Genomic DNA, 20,906 nt, shown 5'->3' with positions numbered 1-20,906 from the left:
GGAAGCACTTTGGCTTTTATGAACATGCAATGAGTTCTGCCCTTCGGAGAAGGGACAGGAAATCTATTAGCGTTTTCTGTGGACCTATCATGTGCCTCCGCCTCAGAAGTCAGAACGACCAGGGGCCTGATCCATCTTATTGCACCAGTGGACTAGTATCTGGATGGCCCCCAGCCCTGTGCCTGGCTCACAGCTGGCACTGAAATATTAACCGTGATTATCTTATTGAGAGAGTCACGGGGACTGGCTTCCTGGAGAGAGGCATCTAGCTGGGGTGGAAGGATTATTCTGAAACTACAGTTGAAAACTATTTTTCCGGGCAAGCCAGAGGGAACGCTGGTCTTGTGGCCACTGTCAGCCTCTATGTCCAGGCCTGACACCACACCTGGCAAGCAGCAGGAACGCAGTACATGTTCGTTAGATGAATAAGTGATGGAAGGCAGAAACGAGTGGGAGAAGCAGTGGCACATCAGAGCCTGACACAGACCTTTTCTATCCAGGGACTTCCCAGAGCCCTGAGAGACCCCAGGTCCTGGAAAAAAAAAAAAAAAGACCCCACATCCTGGAGTCAGAGAAGCCAGGATCAGATCCAGCTCCACCCCTTTCTGGGAGAGTGTGGGGGCCACTTCATGTCAAAATCTCAGTCTTGTCCTCCGCCGAGTGCAGGCAATAGCAATATCTACTTCACTAGTTGCTCACGAGGACCAAATGAAATAATCAAAGTGCCGGCCACAGAGGGGGTACTCAACAGGCTTGAGTTTTTGTTGAGCCCTACAGGTGGCAGGACCTGACCTAAGGGCTTTTCATGGGTGAACTCTAAATTTAAGCATTACACCAACCCTAGGAAGTAGGCACTCATATTCTCAACCCATCTAACAGAGAGTTTCAACAACCTGCCCGAAGTCACACAGCGGGCAAGTGGGGAAGCTGAGATTTGAATCAGAGTCCACGCTTATAACTCACTGCCTCTGCTCTTTTAGGTCTCTCCCTCTCTCTTCCTCTAACCAGACTGAAGATTGGGGCTTTGTTCACTGGGCAAGAGGAAGCTACTAGAGATCTTGAAGAGAAACTAGAGGATCAGACCTTTCCCGGCCTCCTGCCTAAGGCTGGAGGTGCACACAGGGAAACCAAGGGGTGAGGGGGGGATTTGTGCCAGAGAACTCACGGCTGACTGTCCCCTCCAGGCTCTCCCAGCTGTGCTTGCTGTAACCTTGCAGGAAGTTGGGGAACAAGCCCTCCAGAGCCAGACCACCCCTGTGTTTGGACAAGCGTCAGCTGGGTTCTGGGCAAACCTTGGGGTCCAGAGCCTGTCCCCCAAGAGCAACTCTTGCTGGCGGTGACCTGCCTGGCCAGGGAGGAGCCCTCAGAGGTGCCTGGGCTGGTCGTCTGGGCGGGCCTCACGGCAGCTGTAATTGTTGGGCAGCAGAGCCCAGGCTGGGCCCTTTATGGACACATTTCTAGCCAGCCCGTCTGGGGGACAATTCAAGTGGTTTTCTCTCTTTTGTGTCCCTTTAATAAGCGAGAAGAAGAGACATCAAATTAAAGCGGATGCCGGAGGAACTTGGCTTTGCTGCGCGGCTCTGGGGAGGTCAGGGGAAGGTTATTCTGCTCTCTGACCCGGAGGCCCGGAGCTTTTACCACATGCTTTCAAAACGTACAGACTCAGATGTCCGGGCTAGTCGGGCCTCTGAGGTCACCCAAACCAACGCTCAGGCTCGTGCCGTGATCCCTGCTGGCACGTTTGCAACCTTCCAGGGATGGGGAGCTCACTACCTTTAAAGTAACTGCGCTGTTGATCAACAGCTCTCCACAGTCCCTCTTCTTGGGGGCAATCAGACAGACCTGGAGGAAAGTCCCGGTTCTGACGCTCACCGGTGTCGACATCAGCCCCTGAGCAAGCGCTCCCTGCCCTGTGAGTCTCCTCTGGCGAATGCCGTTCATTCATTCTAACAGGATTTGATCTTAGCCTGGGCCTCCCCAGGCTAAGACAAGGATTTGAGCGCATATATTTGGGAGGTGGTCCCAGGAAGAGCCTCGAAGAGGGAGAGACTAGGACAGGGAAGGTGCTGTGGATTGAAGTGTGTTCCCCCAAAAAGGTGTTCAAGTCCTAACGGCTGGTACTCGTGACTGTGACTGTATTTGGAAATTGGGTCTTTGCAGATGTAATGGAGTTAAGATGAGGTTGTGTTAGATCAGGGTGGACTCCAGTTCAGTGACTGGTGTCCTTATGGGATGAGGGGAATTTGGGCACATGGACACACACACAGGGAGAATGCCATGTGAGGACGGAGGCAGAGGTTGGCGTGATGCCGCCACAAGCCAAGGGTTGATTCCAGGAGAGCAGCATGGGACAGCTCCTCCCTCTGCGCCCCCAGGAGGAACCCGACCTGCCCACACCTTGATTTCAGACTTCCAGCCCCCTGACGGGGGAAGAATACATTGCTGTTGTGTTAAGCCGCCTCGTGGGTTAGGGCAGCAGGGAAGGAAGCAAAAAGGCAGTGTGGGTGTTCAGCGCATTGCCACTGTGGGAAACTGAGGCTGGGTCCCCCGGGGAACGCAAGGAGACCAGGATAACGTGCCAAGGGGCAGGGGCAGGGGCAGGGGTGTTTGTCTACCAGCTTCCGTCAGTCCTTGCCTGAAGGATGCTCCCGGGGACACTGACCCTCGACACTGTGGCCTCACCACGCGGACAGGGCTCAGCAGCCAGAAAAGCCCCAGTGAGAAGCGCAGGTGCTGGCAGTTCGAAGTATCAGGGATTGTAGCCAAGGAAAGGGATGCTGAGGGGGTGTGGGTGGGGCACCAATGGTGTCTTGCCAGATCTTTATTGGGTGCCTACTGTGTGCACAAGGCACCATTCTAAGTACGTGGAATGCAGCTCCTGGGGATGGGCCAGGGCCGCCCTATGAGAGGGAGACAGACAGTGACCTAGTAAACCAGGAGGCAGCGTTATGCCCAAGGAGCGGGAAGGAGGCCCACGGTGATAGGTGGTTGGCCAGGGCCTGTGTGGGTGTGGGGGCAGCCCTAGGTGGGCCTGGCTGGTCAGAGCAGGGCTCCCTGAGGAGACCTGAATATGGAGAAAATACAAAATTCAGGCACCTGGTGGAACAGCATTCCAGGCAGAGGGAAGAGCCAGTGTGGAAACCCTGAGGAGTTGGAGGGCTGCTGTGAAGATTAAGTGAACAGAGGAGGTCACTCCCCACCCCGTGCTCCTGTTCCTAGTTCTGTCCTCTGGTCACGCAGAGCAGCAAACCCACTCCTGCTGCAAGAGAAGCCCATGAGAGGCGGCAGGCACAGGGGTCAGTCAGGTGGATGCACCTGGCTCCCCAACCCCGCAGCCCTTCGCCCTTGGACAAGGCCTTCAGCGCTGAACCTCGCTTTTCCTCTCTGTGAATGGCAGTGGTAACCCTGTCCACCTCATCAGTTGATGCAGGTTTTAAAGGCTGCCTTTTCCCAGGCAGGGGAAGGGGGACTCCTTATGTGTTCATTCCTTCGGGAGGCCAGGTGACAGTCAGCAAACAAGCAAACGTTCTTTGTGGTGAAGGAAAGTTGTCAGTTGCCCAGGGAATTCAAATAGCATTTTTATACTAGAGGCCTGATGCATGAAATTCGTGCATGGGTAGGATCCCTAAGCCTGCCCAGCAATCAGGGCTGATCTGTGGGGTGATGGGGGGGGGGGTGCCCACTGGCACCCGTCTTGGCTGGCCTGGGGCCTGTGCGCTGAGGGCAGCTCTGTGTTGAGTGTCAACCCCCTGGTGGTCAGTGCACGTCATAGCAACCGGTTGTTCCACCCATCATTCCGTCATTCAGTCAATTTGCATATTAGGCTTTTATTATATAGGATATTTTTGTACATCTTTAATTCATCAATTTTTAAAAACCCTGGGAATGTCCAAGACCCCAGGAAGGGAAGAACCAATGGGAAGCGAGGGATACCGGGCACTGGCTCCTGCTCTATACGTTTGCCTTTCAGTCCTCACAATAAGAATAGGGCAGGAGGTGGGAGGGTGGGAGGGGGGAGATAGCGTTAATTTCAATTTTTTGTTACACATTTAATACGTGCTTTGTTGGGTTAAATATTTTCCAATGGTTGAGGATTGTGTGCATATGAAATGAAAGCCGCTCACCCCTCTCCCTCCCGGTACCTTTCCCGCTACCCGTGTGGGTGTGTCCATGCACAGCAAACATGTACATGTGGGTTTTGGTGTTTTGTTTTTAACCCACGTGGGACCATATTTGCTCTTTTTACTTGGTGCACCGTGGACATATTCCCCTATCAAACACCCTGAGGTAGAAGTGAGCGCCCCGCTTAACTGGCTCTTCGCCAGGCTTGGAGGGGAGGCGTATTTAGCTCCAGGTGTCACCAGTGAGGGGTAGAGCCGGGCCTGGGACCCACGTCCATCTGCGTCGGGGCCGCAGGCCTCCCTGCTGTGCTGGAAGCTGCCACTGGTCATTCTCAGCCTCTCAGCAGGAGCTGGTGGAGGAGCTTCCTCCTGGAGGCAGGGTGCTGAGAGGGCAACTGAGAGGACAGACCTTTCCAGGGCAGGTGGTGGGCGCCCAGGAGGGCTGGGGGGCTTGTTCAGAGAAGAGGGTCCCAGCCATGGGCCACCTTGAGGTCTCTGCCAGGTTCCCACCCATCTTCACCTTTTTAAAAAAATATTTTTATTGATATGAGAGAGGAAGGGTGAGGGAGACATAGAAACATCAGTGATGAAAGAGAATCATTGATCAGCTGACTCCTGCATGCCCCCTACCCAGGCACGTGCCCTAACCGGGAATCGAACCGTGACCTCCTGGTTTGCAGGTTGACGCTCAGCGGCTGAGCCATGCCGGCCGGGCCATCTTCACCTTGATGACACCCTTGCTTCCCTGTCTGTCTGAGCCAGCCTGAGCCCTGAGCCCTCCCCAGCTGGTGCTGGCTGGCATGCATTCTCTGCCATCTCACCCATGGCTCAGCTCGCACACGGGCTCAGTGGTGCGCATTGGCCTGCCTGCCACCCTGTGCGAGCTCAGGGGCCTCAGGCCTTTCCCTCTGGTGGGTGCTGGGATCCCGTGAAATACCAAAGCAGGTGGTTGTTCAACTCTTGTTTGGATGACTCCAGAGACGGTTAGCTCATGACCTAACGAGGAAGCTGGTTCCGTCTTGGAATACTACATGGTTGGGTGGCTAGTGGGGTGGGCTTGTGCCATAGAGGCAGACCCAGGTGCTGGTGGGGAGGATAGAAGAGATGATGAATGTGAAGTCTGTACGTTCCGGTTGTACGAGGGGTGGGAGGGCTGAGGGAGCCTCAGTGTCCCCTTCTGGCTTCCTTTGGCTCAGTGTTTCTCTCACTGCAGGCCTTCAGCCATTCATGAGCCATGATACTAATTCAGAGGGTTGTGAATTACAAAAGGCCGGAACAGAATAGGGTAGAAAATGTCAGCATGCCTCTCAAGCAGTTAAGGAAAAGACTTGTTTCTTGAAACTTCTGCTGTCAGCCTGGGGTCAGCAGGCTGGTTCTGTGGGCAGAGGGGTGGGTGCAGGCCTGGTGGGGGCAGGGCCTCCAGAGCACGGAGGGTGGCCTGGAGGGGCTCCCAGGCCCTGGCGCCTCTTCCTGCCCCACCGCCTCTTCCTGCCCCACCGGCAGGCACCAAGCAGGGGCCCCAGGGGCGGTGGGAACAGGGAGATCCTCTCCGCTCTCCCCGGTGCAACCAGTGGGCTCTGAGCAATCCCATAAATCGTCTGCCCAGAGTCAGGGGCATAGAACTCCCTGATTTATGCCTCCCTGGGCCGCCCCCTCTGCCTCCCTCCTGGGTTTTGTGGGGCCAAGGCCTGGCAGGCTGCTGGCTCCAGACAGCCCCTGTGGTTGCCGTGGTGACCGGTTCAGGCTGGGCCATCATCTGAGCTCCTTCTGCTCACATCAGGGCTGGCTTTTTAACCAGCACCACCGGGCTTCTCCTCCAGCAGCCTGCCGCCTCCCAGGGGGCCCACGTCCAGTGGGGCCCACACATGGGTGTCACAGGGAAGCACAGATGTGAAATCATGCTGATATGGGGCAGCGTGGGGTGCTGGGTGAGTGCCTGGCCTTGGAATCGGGGACCAGGGTTTGAATCCGGCTCCTCCACTTCACAGCTGGCAATTACAGCATCTACCCCACGGCCTGTCAGGAATCATCCAGGTGACAGGGCCAAGCGCGGGCCCTTTCACTGGCACATAAACCTTAGCAAGTCTCTGTTGCCTCATCTGTAAAGTGGGTATAACTACATCCCGCTCGCTGCGCTCTCCAAGGGCCGGCAACAGAGCCCCACGGTATGTGCTCCACGAATGTGAGGGGGTAACGAATCTCAGGTTGCAAAGATTCCTGAGTCTAAGTGTGGTGGATAAAAGATGACCATAAATCCCTGACTCTCCTCCCATTGGGACGTGAGGGTTCGATTCCCCTCCCCTGGAATCCGACTGGCCTTAGTGTTGGCTTGCCACCCACAGAATGGGGCAGGAGCGACGCTGCGGCCTCCTGGGCCCATCAGGAGGAGCCCTGCTGTTTCTGCTTTGGTCTCAAGGAGCCTCCAGTCACCCTGTAAGAATCTGACCACCCTGAGCAGGTCTCGAGGGACGGACTGCGTGGAGAGGCCCGGAGCCACCATGGAGAGAGAGCGGCCGGGCCAGCCCCCAGCTCTCCCTGCCCCAGGTGTTGGAAGCCTCCCAGTGCGGACAGACATGAGCTGTCCCCACCGAGCCCCGCCCAAATTGCAGGTTCATGAGCAAAAGAAATAGCTGTCATTGCTGGAAGCCACTAAGTTTGGGGTTGATTTGCTCTGCAACAGGGATTTTTTTAGAACAAAATGTAAAGGCCTTGGCCCCCTGCCTAGCACATAAGGAGCGCTCAGTGAAGGGTAGCAGTGAAAGTGGGAGCAGTTGTTGCTGTTGTTGCCGGAGAGCAAAGCAGCCGTATTATTCAGAACTGGGGCTCTGGGGGCAGACTGCCTGGACCCGAAGTTCCGATTGCTAACTCGGCGGCCCCGGACAATTTCTTTCCCTGACCAGGCCTCGGTTTCCTTATCTGTGCAAAAGCAACAATGACACCTGACCATTTGTCGGATTATTGTGAAGAGAGAGTTGATGAGACGACATGTAAAACGCTGGGCACAGTGCCCGGCACAGAGTGGGCCCCTGGCATGGGGCGGCCACCACCACCAGCCTCAGCACTGGCATCTTCTCTTCCACTTAACGTTTAAAGTGCCCGCTCTCATGTCATAAGGCCTTAGAAGGGTCAGAGCTGGAAGGCACAGGGCCCTGGTGTGCAACCCTCCATCCTGCAGGTGGGATTGGGTTGCTGGTGGGGGCTTTGAGTTATGGTATTTTTATCTTTATAAAGAGCTCTGGGTGGCCCATCTGAAACCCAATAAATAACGAGCTGACATTGGAGGAGGCGAGGAGGAGGGGGACGAGAATTTGCCTCGTGGAGCTCACCTACGTCTTGCTTCTAGAAACAGCCCAAGGGTTGGGTTCTTGACCGACTGCTAAATTCTGTGAGCTCCTGGGGGTGGGGATGAGGCAGGAAAGCATCTCACATTTTTTTGGATGTTGGACACTGTCAGGATCTTCCAGATCACCTGACCCAGCCTCTCCTTGTACCTACGAGGCTCCAGAGAGGGACAGTGACCTGCCCGAGGTCACACAGCAGGTCAGAGGCAGAGCTGGGACCAGGTTCCAGGGCTCTTGCTTTCAGTCTGGAGCTTTCCAGGCTGCGTGCGTCCAGCCACAGAAGCAACATATTGGAGGGGGTTTTCCTTACAAAGCTTTGGGGAGTGGGTCCTGCCTGCCCAGCACGGACTTCCTTGCATTAAAAATCTCATCGTGGGAGTCTCAGCTATTATTCATTTCTTTCCAAATGGAATGTTAGCATTTGACAAGGAGCCTCTGGAGAAGACTGCGCGTGTTATCTGTAAGCTCATCTCCAGCCCCAGCTGGAGCGAACAGGGTGGGTTTCTCCTTCTTCTTTAGCAGAAAGGGAAATAGAGGCCTGGGACAGGGGAAGGAGAGGCCTGGGACAGGGGAGAGAGAGGCCTGGGACAGGGGAGAGAGAGGCCTGGGACAGGGGAGGGAGAGGCCTGGGACAGGGGAGGGAGAGGCCTGGGACAGGGGAGAGAGAGGCCTGGGACAGGGGAGAGAGAGGCCTGGGACAGGGGAGGGAGAGGCCTGGGACAGGGGAGGGAGAGGCCTGGGACAGGGGAGAGAGAGGCCTGGGACAGGGGAGGGAGAGGCCTGGGACAGAGGAGAGAGAGGCCTGGGACAGGGGAGGGAGAGGCCTGGGACAGGGGAGAGAGAGGCCTGGGACAGGGGAGAGAGAGGCCTGGGACAGGGGAAGGAGAGGCCTGGGACAGGGGAGGGAGAGGCCTGGGACAGGGGAGGGAGAGGCCTGGGACAGGGGAGAGAGAGGCCTGGGACAGGGGAGGGAGAGGCCTGGGACAGGGGAGGGAGAGGCCTGGGACAGAGGAGAGAGAGGCCTGGGACAGGGGAGAGAGAGGCCTGGGACAGGGGAGGGAGAGGCCTGGGACAGAGGAGGGAGAGGCCTGGGACAGGGGAGAGAGAGGCCTGGGACAGAGGAGAGAGAGGCCTGGGACAGGGGAGGGAGAGGCCTGGGACAGGGGGATGAGCCTGTGTGTGCTCATCTCAAACACCACCATGGACCTTCCTTCCCAACAAGCAGCAGACGCCTCCAAGAATGTCAGACGCTCCCTTGCTCAGAAACCGTCTCCTCAATCACATCTACCATGACTGGGGATCCACCTTCATAGTTTATGGCTTTTGAGCAGGAACGTGTTAACGAAAACACTGGTCGCCCTGCGATTGAGCTGACAGTGATGGGGTTCAGTGGGAAAAAAACCCCAACAGGATTCCAAGTCAATGACTCTGGCTTTGCCACTTATTACCTGTGTGACCTTGAACAAGTCATTTTACCTTTCCGAGCCTCGGTTTCTCTGTCTATGAAATGGGGCCATAATTGGATCTACCCTTCCCCCTGCAGGCGAACTGTAATGTTGTCGTTGCCTATTGCTGGATAACACTGAAACACAATAGCTTCCAATGCAGCCATCCTTTCTTTTGCTCATGAATTTGCAACCTGGCAGGGCCGGGCAGGGACAGCTGGTCTCTGCTCCCCGGAGTGTCAGCTAGTCGCCTGGGGCTGGGGCATCTCCTTCCAAGGCGAAGCGCTCACATGGCTGCTGGCCAGTCTCTCCCCAGTGGACCGCTTCACGGGGCAGCTTGGGCTTCCTCGTACCATGGAGGCGGCGTTCCAAGAGATGGGCGTCAGGTTGGGCCTGGAAAGGGTTATAGTAACACTTCCATTGCATTCTAGTGGCCAGGCAGTCACTGAGCCCAGGTTCAAAGAGAAGGGACATAGGGAATAGCCGTTCACCACAATTGCAATAAAAACAGTTATTTATGTCATTATTTATTGATACCTGCTTCCCTTTCCTCCCCCCCCCCCAGACTGCCTTGTTCATTGCTAGGTCCTCCAATAAACAGTATTAAACACACAGGTGAATGAATGAACGGGCGCCTCTCTCCTGGATCACACGCCACCCTGGACCCAGTTGCTCGGGCTAGGGTAGGGGTTGTGGAAGGAGCTCCAGCCTCTGAGGCCTGGGTTTGGGTTCCGACTCTGGCCCCAGGGTGCTAGGTGACCTTGGGCTAGTCACAAACTTCTCTGTGGGTGTCAGCAAAAGCCAATAAAACCGGACCCTGGCTCTTCAACTTGTGTCATCAAAACCCCCCCGTAAGACTTGCTTTAATTAAGATAAGAGCACAACACAATGTTTGGACTTGCCGTGCGTGCTTTGATGTGTGGCCTTTTCTGTTGTGTTTGATGTCCAGGGACTTGGAGAACTGGACTTGGGTTCCTGGCCCTTGCTGGCCAGCTGCCTGCCGTCTGCTGTTTGCCTTGTTAAAAGCACTTATGATCTAATAAAGTGAGATGGATGGGGCCTCCCTGGGGATGAAACACTTTTCATTCCCCATATTCACTGCCCTTCTCAGCTGTCCTCATGGCTGATATTTACTGAGCACCAGCTAAATACTAGGCCCGGGCTCAGTTTCATCTAGTCCTCAAAACAGTGAGTGGGGTGCTGCTATTGTCCCCACTCTAGACAGGAGAAAACAGAGCCACAGAGAGACCCGGGGACTTGTCTAAAGTCTCTGGGAAGTAAGCTGTCAGCAGAGTGCCAGGGTGTGGGCCCGGGATGGCCCCCCGTGGCTGCTGGCGGCCCTGGCTGAGGTGGGAAGCCAACAGGGAAACTGGCCCTGCAGACAGGAGGAGGCAGGTGACTCTTGGTCTCTAAGTGTGCTCAGGGTCCGCGTTGGGCATTGGAGAGAGACAACAGGACTATGAAGTGTTGTTTCTATGACCCCATTTCACAGGTGGGAAAATGGAGGCTATATAGGTCACACAAAGGGGCCTGGTTTCAGGAAAGGACGATGGCTGGGAAAAGGAAGGTGGGGCTGTGGCCCCCTCTGCCCCTCTACCTGGCTCATTGTCCAGGGTTAAGTCAGGCCGAGATGTGAGCCTTTGCTGGTCTCATGGGTGAGACACAGGCTGACCTGACTTGGGCATCTTCCTGTCCCACGAAGACAGTGGAAGGGATGTGGCTGTGCTTCCCTGTGGGGCCGCAGTTCTGGGTGGAGTGGTCCCGGGAAGATGGAATGTGGGAGCCAGGAGGCATGGGTCGGGGGGAGACAACTGCTGAGGAACCCAGCACTATTTCCCGGTGCTCCCTCGGCTGAAGCTGTGAGTGCCCCCAGGGGGGCAAACAGCCCAGCACTGCCCCCCACCTTGAGTCACGGCAGTGCCAGCAATGCCATGGTTAGCAGCCGCGCCTAGAAAAAGCGTGAGTTGCCGAGAGGGAAGGATCATCACTCGTGAGGGCACTTCCTGGGCAGTTCAGGAGCTTTGGTTTTCTTCTCTGGAAAATGGAAGAAACACCAGCCTCAAGGGCTGCCAGGCACTCCAGACACCTGTTCATTCTGAACTGAGGGTCCGCCCAGCAGACCTGAGCAGCGGGGCCTGCGGGGGAGTGACAGATGGCGATAATTCCCTGGAACCCACTGCCCCCAGGCCTCACGGGCCTGCAGGTTCCCAGGAGGTCACACTGCCGTCAGTACTCAGACGAAGAAGGTTCTTAGGTCTCATTTCCCCCCAAATGTCCTCCCTGCCCCGAATCGACAGGCCGCTTCCAGCAGCTTCCAGTTCTCCTGCCCCACCCACACCCAGGAACAAGTCTGCTCCTATTCTTGGCGTCCTGGTCACAGGTGCCCCCGCACACAGAGCCCCATCAGGCGTGCCCCGTCCCCCGCGCCCCCTTGGCCACCCTGAGCTTCCGGGTGGCACAGTTGCAATGAGACTCACGGTGCGGTGGGCTTAGGATTTGTCACCTGGGCCATACAGCAGACCTACCTGGGCCCTGGGGTTCCGTGGTCTCCATGACAGTGGCTTAAACAGCTTCTTCCCCCACCTTTTCTCCATCAAAACTCAAACACCAGTGTTGGGGCAGAAGACACACCTTTACCCCAGAGCTCACATCTTGACCCCAAGTACCCAAGTCTGAGCCTGGTGTCTTCTGGTGCCTGTGGCAGCCAGGGCCACTCCAGTCCCCCCCACCCCCTTTTTTTTTCACTCAGGCCAGACCGCCAGCCGGGAGGCCCTTATCGCGCACAGCTATCTTCATTGTTTGCATAGCGCTCATTTCCCCTGGCTAAGAAAACATGTTTGCAAAATCAGATTTCCCGGGAAAGCCGGCAGGTTAAAAGGAAAGGAAACGGTTTGAATTCTGTGAAGCAGGGATCTGAAGGTAGGGACAGGCCTCTGGGGTTGCCCTCACTCTTCTAGGTCCCCCCCACTCTTCCAGGTCCCTGTGATTGGAGGAAGCAGGGCCTGATCCCACATTCCAGTTTCTAAGTAGCCCCCTATACCTCCCCCAAGCATGTTCCAGAACCCACAGGCAGCTGAGGCCTCCAGGGGCTTGGAGCTTTTCTCAGAATCGCACAGACGGGAGCCTCCTGCTGTCTAGAACCTGTAGTGGCTCCCCTTTGCTGGCAGGGCAGGCCCACACGCAGCCTGGTGTTCAAGATCTTCCTCTTCCCTTGTGTGGCCTTTTAGTTCTCGTCATTCTAAATGCTCCAGTGTCCCAAACAGGCTCATCTCTGCCACACGTACACCTCCCCCAACCCCATTTCTATCTGTCCAACTCCCTCTTACTCAAGACCCCACTTAAATCCCACCTCCTCCAGGAAGCCTTCCATGATGTCCCTCTCTAAGGAGCCCTAGCATTGTTAGGTCACTTCTCACCTGTATCCACCCTCTCCCAACTATGGCCACCACTGGGGCCCGGCTGCCTTCTTAGTCAGAGCCTGGCTCCCACTCTCCAGAGCTGGCCTGGCCTGCCCAGGGCCACTGTGAGCCACCAAGGAGAGAACCAAAGGTTTAATACCAACTGTGGCAATAGGCTGCCAAAGGGCCTCACCCTGGGGCGTTCTTATAAAGTGACTTCTCCCGATATTAAAAATGGATAAACTGTACATGCAGTCCCACAACATGCCTGTGGACCTGTGCCCCATGGACAGCTGTCCAGAATGAAAGATCCAAAAACTGTAGAAAGAAACGTCCACAGGATCCCATCTGTTTGTAATTTAAAAAACAAATCACCTGTGACGGCTCCGCGTGTTCAGCACTGGCCTAAGCACTCTGTGTGTGCCCCATGATGATCAGGTGCAGTCGGTACCATAATTGCCCCATTTTACAGATGTACAAACTGAGGTAAGGAGGTGGGAGTCACGTGCAGGTGGCAGGCAAGGCCACCCCCTCCGTTGTGTAGCCTGCCCTGTGTTCGCTGCACTATCCTATGTTTATGTATACTCATAATCCAAGATACAGAAAAGTTGGCAAGGATGTTTCTCAGGCCTTGAATAGAGCAGGGTTTGAAAGTTTCTTCATTCTTCTTACAATTCTGTATTGTTTGGTTATCACAAATAATATAAACTAAAATTAATTTTAAAAATAGAAAAAGAAGCACATATTCATTACAGAAAACTCAGAAGAGGGAAGAGAAAGGCCCCAGGAACCAGAGTCAGCCTGGCCTCTTGGAGCTGGCAGGGAGCACTCTCGGGGCCATGGGATTCTGGAAGGATCGCCTCAGAAATGGGTGAGACACTGGGATTATCCCAACCCAAAGGTGTCGGCATGAGGGGCAGACTTCCTCCCAATGTGAGAGGTCCTTGATAACTCCTCAGAGCTGTTCCTCCATGGCACGTGGCAGCCTCATTCTGTAGTGAGCTGCCTGTCAGTGGAGGCATGCAAGTCGATGCCAGATGCTGGATGAACACTGGGCTGCTTGCTAACTATCTCAGGTGAGTTAGTCTGATTCCCACTTCCCACCTTTAATCCAAGCTGGACAGTAAGAGAATGTACCTGCAAGGACTGGTTTAAAAATAACAAATGAAAACAAAGATTAAGAGCCTGGCACAGATGCAGCAGTTTGCAGCTGCCAGAATCTCTTGGCATCTGTGGTTTCATGTGACTTCAGAGCCCCCCAACATCATAAAAGCATCTACAGAGGAGAAAAACAGAGGCTCAGAGGGTATGGACTTGCTCGAGGTCGCCCAACTGGTCCGGAGTCCCTGACTCTGGCCTGGTGTGCCACCCCACGCCCAGCAATTGTTCATCTCCCTTCCAGGGCCCAGCACCCAGTAGGTGCTCAGGTCCTCCACAGAAGCTCTTGGGTTCTAGTCCCACTCTGGCCCGATGTGCCGTGTGATGCTGAGCAGTTCTGCCCTCTGGTGCCGGGTTTGACAAGTCCAGTTCTCCAGCTCCCATCTGTCTGCCACCCACCTGGGTTCCCCGCTTTTCTCAGCTTGTCCCCGACAGCAGGCCCCAAGGGCTCCTCAGTGGACCAGGGGAAGGGAGGGCCCGTGGGGTGGCTGACACCCCGACGCTTGGACCCTTCTTTTACTCTGTGCAGACTTATAGGGGGGCGCTCCTGAACTGTCATTTACTGTCCACGGCCCAGGACGTGTCTAAAAACAACAGATCCGATGGGAGAGATCTGCCTGCAGATGAAAGAGGGGGTGGGGGAGGGGAGGGGAGCGGGGAGTGGCCTCCCACAGCCCCGGCCTGGCTCCAGGCCCACTGCACACTGGCCAAGGCCAAGTCAGGGCTGCGAAGGCTGGAGAGGCGCCTGCCCACCCAAGGGTCTGGGGTTTCAAGGGGCCCTGGGTGTAAGCCTTGGACGAGGTACTGAGGGAGGCACAAGGAAATGGTGACCCAAGCCCTGTCCAGGGATATGGCAGAGGATGAATGACAGCCTGGGGCCACCTCCTGCACTGTCTGCCACTCTGTCCGCTCACTCTGCTCCAGCCACCCCGGGCTCCTTCCTGGTCCCTAAAACTCAGCCAGTGCAGCCCCTACTTACCTCAGCGCCTTTGCACATGCTACTCTGACCATCTAGAACACTCTTCTCCCCCTCACAAGGCCTCTCATCTCTCAGGTCCCCAGTGATCTGTCGCCTCCTCCGGACGGCCTCCATTCAGCATCCCAACCTGTTCTCTGGTCCAGGACGCGGCACAATTTATAATCATTCGTTTTGATGATGTATCTGGAAGCTCCACGAAGATGTGCCCTTCGTGCTATTCCTCTGGGTGAAGGGGGGCAGCTCTGACACCAAGGCACTGCTTTGGGTTCTGGCATCAGCTCCCTTGATAATAACGCAAACAGTTTAGCCCTCGTCAAGTGTAGAAGTGCTTTCCATATATGACCTTGCTCAGTCCCCGCGGAGACCCAGCGAGGCGGGTGTGAGTATTACCCCCATTTCACAGACAAGGAGACAGGGGCTGAGCGAGATTAATATGCTTTGGCTACAGCCCCCAGCACAGTTGGCTGTTACACCAGGCCTCCTGCTGCTGCTGGGCCCTGGGGCGTCTCCTGTGTGAGCACTGGGTGGGGGAAATCAAACTGTGGGGACACTGCGAGCAACTGTGGGGAAAGGGCGGCTTCTAGGGGAGCTGGGGGAGGGCCGGGCTCTCTCTGCACAAGCCCCACCCCTTGGAGACCCCGCTGCCCCCCTCCTGGTCGGCAGAGTGGACCTCTGGTGTCTCCTGGGGGAGGGAACCAGCCCCTCTCCTGTGCTGCAGGTGGAAGGAGGGTGGTGGGCAAGGACCGTTGGTGGTGCTCTGGGAGGTGCCACTGAACAGGGCCGTCCATGCCCTTTGTCGATAATTCCCTGAGGCACACATCCTGATAAAGTGATCAGGGGCCCGAACGGTGACTTCCAGACAAGCTGTTCACCCAGACCTACCTCCCCGAATCCATGCCCAGGCCCTGTGCATTGGGAATTCTTTATGCTATTCTCTCTACTACTAGAGGATGGGTGCACGAGATTTGTGCACTGAGAGGGGGGGCCCTCAGCCCAGCCTGTGTCTTCTTGCAGTCCGGGAGCCCTCGGGGGATGTCCAAGTGATGGCTTAGGCCCACTCCCTGTGGACCTAAGCTGACAGTTGGACATCCTTAGTACTACCGTGGAGGTGGGAGAGGCTCCCGCCACTGCCACTGCGCTCACCAGCCGTGAGCCCCATTCAGGGCTTCTGGCTGAGTGGCGCTCCCCCTGTGGGAGCACACTGACCACCAGGGGGCAGCTCCTGCATTGAGCATCTTCCCCCCTGGTGGTCAGTGCGTATCATAGCGACCAGTTGTTCAGCTACTTGGTCTATTTGCATATTAGCCTTTTATTTTATAGGATTGTATATGTTGCAGTTTCCTATCATAAAGAGCAAAAAAGACAGGAAGGAAGGAAGAACAGGAAGGAAGGAAGGAAGGAAGGAAGGAAGGAAGGAAGGAAGGAAGGGGGAAAGGAAGGGAGGGAGGAAGGGAGAAAGAATAATACAATTCCATTTTTAATTAAATTATATATGAGGATATACACCAAGATGTTAACAATTGTTCTCTCTGCTGGAATTATGAATTGTTTCCTTCTTCTTCATTATCCTTTTTGTGTTTCTAATTGGTGGGGGGAAACCACAGTCATTAAAGAAAGAAGTGCCTTGGATTCGCGGCTCCTTTCCACCCACTCAGCCACTCTCTGACCCTGCCCTGTCACAGCACTTCACTGCGTCTCCTCGCTCCTGGCAAAACGGAGTGCTACGGGCGGTGGTGAGGCCAGAGGAGCTGGTGCCTGAGGATGCCCCTGTGGTGCCCAGTCCCTGTGCGCTTGTCCCCACCCAACACTCAGGCACTCAGAGACGATGCACGAAGCCCTCACACACTTCAGACCTGCTCAAAGGACATGCAGACCCCAGAAGGACAGCCAGGCTTCCTGGCCTCCTGCACGCACTCCCGGGCACACCAACAGTCTCGTGCCCATGTGCACAAATGCAGCGCTGTAACCTGCGTGGGGCGGCCCATCGACTGGGTGGGTGAGAGGAGAGAGCCCCATCCCTCTCCAAGATAAACACAGGAAGTGAGGATCCCACAGTGTCAGAGTGAGGTTGGGAGCCATCCATAAACTGCAGGCGGAGGTGGGGGTGGGTAGGAGGAGGGAGAGGGGCCTGGAGCCGGGAGGGAGAGTGTGGGAGTCTGGGCAGGGGCCGGAGTTTGACATCCGCTGTCTTAGGTTCAAATGTGAAAAGTTGAAGCCATGACTAAGCTTGGGGGCCGTCTCAACTCTGTCTGTGGGTCTGTCTGCCTGGGACAGCACCTCCCACCCCCACCTTACCTCTCGCTCCCCAGCCCTGAGCCCAGTGAATGGTGTCCAGGCCAGTTGGAGGCCCGAGGGCCCCCAGCTGAGTCCCCCGCTTCCCCTCACCAGCACTGGGGAAGCCAGAGCCTATGCCCCCCAGAAGTTCGGTAAATGAGTGAGTGCATGGAAAGAAACCATCACCTCGGATTCCGGGATGCTCCCTAATCCAGCGCACGCTTCCTGGACCCGCTTGTATCTCTGAGAGATTATCCTGGGCAGCTGCCAGGCCCCACCCCAGCCTCCCCTCTTGAGCTGGAGCCCATGGCCCGGGGTGGGGGTGGGGGGAGTGGGACGGGGCCTGTGGCCTGGCCAGCGGGGCGAAGGCACAGGGCCAGCCTCTGAGGGGCCGCCCCCATACGGTTTTGGATGAATGAGGAATCACGGTGTGCCAGGTACTTTACATCAGATTTAAATACTTTTCTGGAACAAAGTGAGGACAGAGGGGGAGTGAAGGGGACGCTTTATCATTTCTTCTCAACTTGCCTTCAAAGTCCCGTGGCCAGAGGCAGCTGTGCCTCCTCCGGCCCTCCTGCCATCACCCTCCCCGACGGTGGGTACACGTGGGTGCCAGGGTGGTGGCAGATGGAAACTTTGTAAAAAATATGCTTACTGAAATTTCCCATTCAATCCATGGGCAAGTGGGTTGAATAGATCCCTTCTGAACATGACCGCCTGCTCACCTCTTGCTGTCATAAGCCTCCAACCCCACAGCTGGAGGCTTCCCCCACTCCCCCCGCCAGCAGCCAGGGAGCCTGGCCCATCCCACCCACCCCTGCTGTGCCAATCTGGGCAAGCCCTCAAGTCAACACTCCCTGCCCCGCTCCCAGCCCCAGCTGCTTCGGCACCTCACCTGGGCACAGCTCCCCACAACCATTATTTCATTTGCTCCTCCTGCAATCCAGGGATAGAAAGATTATGTCCATTTTTCCAATGAGGAAACTGAGGCCCGGGAAGGTCACACAGACAGGGGGAAGCAGAGCCCCACCCAGACGCAGGCTGCAGCTTGCAAATCCAACCCCCTCTCCCAGTGCCAGCTCCTGCCCCTGCCAAGGCTGCTGGGCGGTGGTGGTGGCAGCACCAGGGCTATGACAGAGGGACCCCAGGGCCTTCCTTGCCACCTCCACCCCAGGACTAGCTCAGCCTTGGGCCCCAGACTCACACCTGATTGTGGCCCATAGGGACCAGCATGGCCTGGCCCTGCCTAATTCCTCACACATCTCTCTTTACCTTTTCACTTATTCCTTTCAGCCACATGGTTCTTCTCTCATATGCTCGAATTCCAGTTCTTTCCTACCCTGAGAGTCTTATTGTTACTTCTCCTTTCCTTGTTAAAAAAAGTATGCACTGGATAGATGGACGGGTGGTTGGTTGGATGGGTGTATGAATGAGTGGGTGAACAGGCGGGTGGGCGGATGGATGGATGGATGGATGGATGGATGGATGGATGGATGGTTATGGAGGTGGGTAAATGGGCAGGTGATTAAGTGAGTGGATGAATAGGTGGGTGGGTGAGTGGACAGGTAATTGAGTGAGGGGATGGAAGAGGGTGGGCAGGGGTAGCGTGGGTGGATAATGGGTTTGGATGGGTGGAAGGGTGGATGGATGGATCGGATGGATGGATGGGCAGATGAATGTGTGGATGGACAGACAGGATGGAGGGTGAGAAGGGCAGTTGCTGCTTCAGTTCTGCTGAGGTGCGGCCCTCTCTGTACCTAAATGACCTGACCTGCGGTTTCACACCCACCAGTTTGCCCTCCCCACAGGGACGGGGAACAACTGGGAGACTGCAGCCCTTCTCTGGGGCCCACCCATCTTGAGTCATATCAGGGGCGTCCTGACAGCTCCCCCAGAAATGCAACGGGACCCCCAGATCGGGCTCGGGGGGCGGGGTCAGCCTCTGTCCTCTGCCCGAATGCCTCAGCAGCTCCAGCCCCTCACTGGTCACAGCAGCCCCTGCTGTGTGTGTGCGCGCGCGCGCGCGCGTGTGTGTGTGTGTGTGTGTGTGTGCGCGCGTGTGTGTGCATGTGTGTTAGTGATATCTCCTCAGTTGTCCTGAAAATAAAACCAAAACTGAGACTTTATCTCAGATAACACTGCAATTTAAATTTAATGAACTAAAATTACATTTTGATAACTAGATGTTGAACTTTAAAAACTAAAACATTGTCTTGAAGAGTTCCAAAGTAATTCAAATAAATTGTGAAAGGACACCCACCCCAACGAAAACACCACATAGTTGAGATCCTTGTTAATCCCCCCAAGGTCAGCCAGAATGTCTTTAGACTAATTAGCTAAACAATCGCCAGTATACAAAGACTAAAATGCAGCAAACAATCATTGATGGGGGGTGGAAATGTGGGTGAGCAGGTCATTGGGTCAACAGGACCTTAGGGGAATGTGCCAGACCCCCCCCTCATGTATCCCTGACCCTGAGCCAGGGAGATGGGAGCGAGACCACCCCCCTGAGCCCCTGCCCAGGGGTGGTGCTGGGGCTGCTCGGTGAGTCCTGTGCTGGCCTGTCCAGGGAGAGGGGATTGCTCCCACTCCCAAAGCACCTCCCTGGGCTGGGCCCTGACACCAGTGCCTCACTGACCCTCACACAAACACCGTGAGGTGAGCATTATGGTGACCCCCACTTCTCAGATGCAGAAACTGAGTTTCAAAGCCAGAAAGGGGCAGGTCCAGGATCAGAATCTGTCTTAAAGAATCTCTCTCATATCCCCACCAAGTAGTAGAAGGAACTGCAGTTCAGAGCGGCCACATGGCCACTGAGGGCAGACCTGGGCTCCCGGTGTGCAAATCCTAGTGTCAGTGAATGGCACACACAGTGGATGTCAGGGCCTGCACGTGGGGATGGGGTGCTGACTAGAGGGGGAGGAAAAGGAGACACCAGGGAGGGCTTCCTGGAGGAGGTGGGGCACTGACTAACACAGGAGATCTGGCAGACCCATGTCCTTCGAAATTCCCGTGGAGGTGGAGAGTATAAGCAAAGGACCCTCTGCTCTCTCCCCCCTGAGATTTCCTGTACAGATGGGTCACCAGAGTAGCCTCTGGTCCCCCAACTTTGGGAACTACCCCCCTAGCAGGGCCAAAGGGGCAGAAGCAGCCAGCAGCCTCCCATCAAGCCTTGACAAGAGTTGTCACCAGCACAGATCCAGCAGGGGGTGGGTGGCCCGTCTGGCCTCAGCCCCAATGTTTACCTGTCTGGGCTGTTGCTGGAACCATCCATCTGGGTGAAGGATCACACAGCCTCCTTCCCCCTGCCTCCCCCTCGGCTCCCCCCCAGCAGGCATCCGCGTCCGAAGATCTTTACCATCTCAGGCCGCTCAGATGCTGCCCCCCGCCCCGCATAGCTGGCTCCTTCCCGCCAGCCCCTGCCCCTTTCGCCAAGCCCTCTCCCCGCTGGGCTGTGTGTGTTTACTCCTGTTCTCACCCACCCACGGAATCCCACTTAATTAGAAAATACACTGGGTGCCCATGGCCAACATCAATACCATCATGGCTTTGCAGTCCTCCTGTGTGCCAGACCCCGTGCTAAGCAGGCACTGTACGCCCATTCGCTCTGGATCCTCACCTGCGGGGTGTCCATGAAGACAGAGGGGCGAGCGCATTTCTGCCTGACCAGTGCGGTGGGGGCGTTCACATACTGTGGTCATCAGACCTCGGGCACCGGAGCCACTAATGTCCCCGGAAGCCAGGGAGATGGGGACAGCTATGGAAGGGGGCCAGCTCAGCCCTTGCAGAGAGGTAGGTGTCCAGGTAGACCAGTGGGCTGTGAGCACACGCGTGTGAGCGCCCCACGAAGGACGTGCAGTCAGGAGCAGCCGAGTGCCGTGTGCGAAGAGCCTAGAAGCTTCCTTGAGGCCTTTCTTGAGCACCCCCTTCCAGGAGCCCCCTGGTCACTGGGTTCTCCACCCCTCTAATGTCCTGTAGCAAATCACACTTATTAGACATAGTTCACCTTCCGGGCACTTTTCTGAGCACATGCTGTCTCTACCCAGGGATCCCAGGCCTCTTGAAGGCAGGGTCATGCCTTACTGTTCCCCATCTGCCCAACTCTGGCCCCAGGTTTAGTACAATCATCTATACTAATAAAAGGGTAATATGCAGGAAGACCAGACATCTTCCTGATGACCTTCTGGATG

The sequence above is a fragment of the Myotis daubentonii genome, chromosome 3 (assembly GCF_963259705.1).
Source record: "Myotis daubentonii chromosome 3, mMyoDau2.1, whole genome shotgun sequence".
Classification (NCBI taxonomy): Eukaryota; Metazoa; Chordata; class Mammalia; order Chiroptera; family Vespertilionidae; genus Myotis; species Myotis daubentonii.
Note: the sequence above shows the minus strand (reverse complement) of the source record.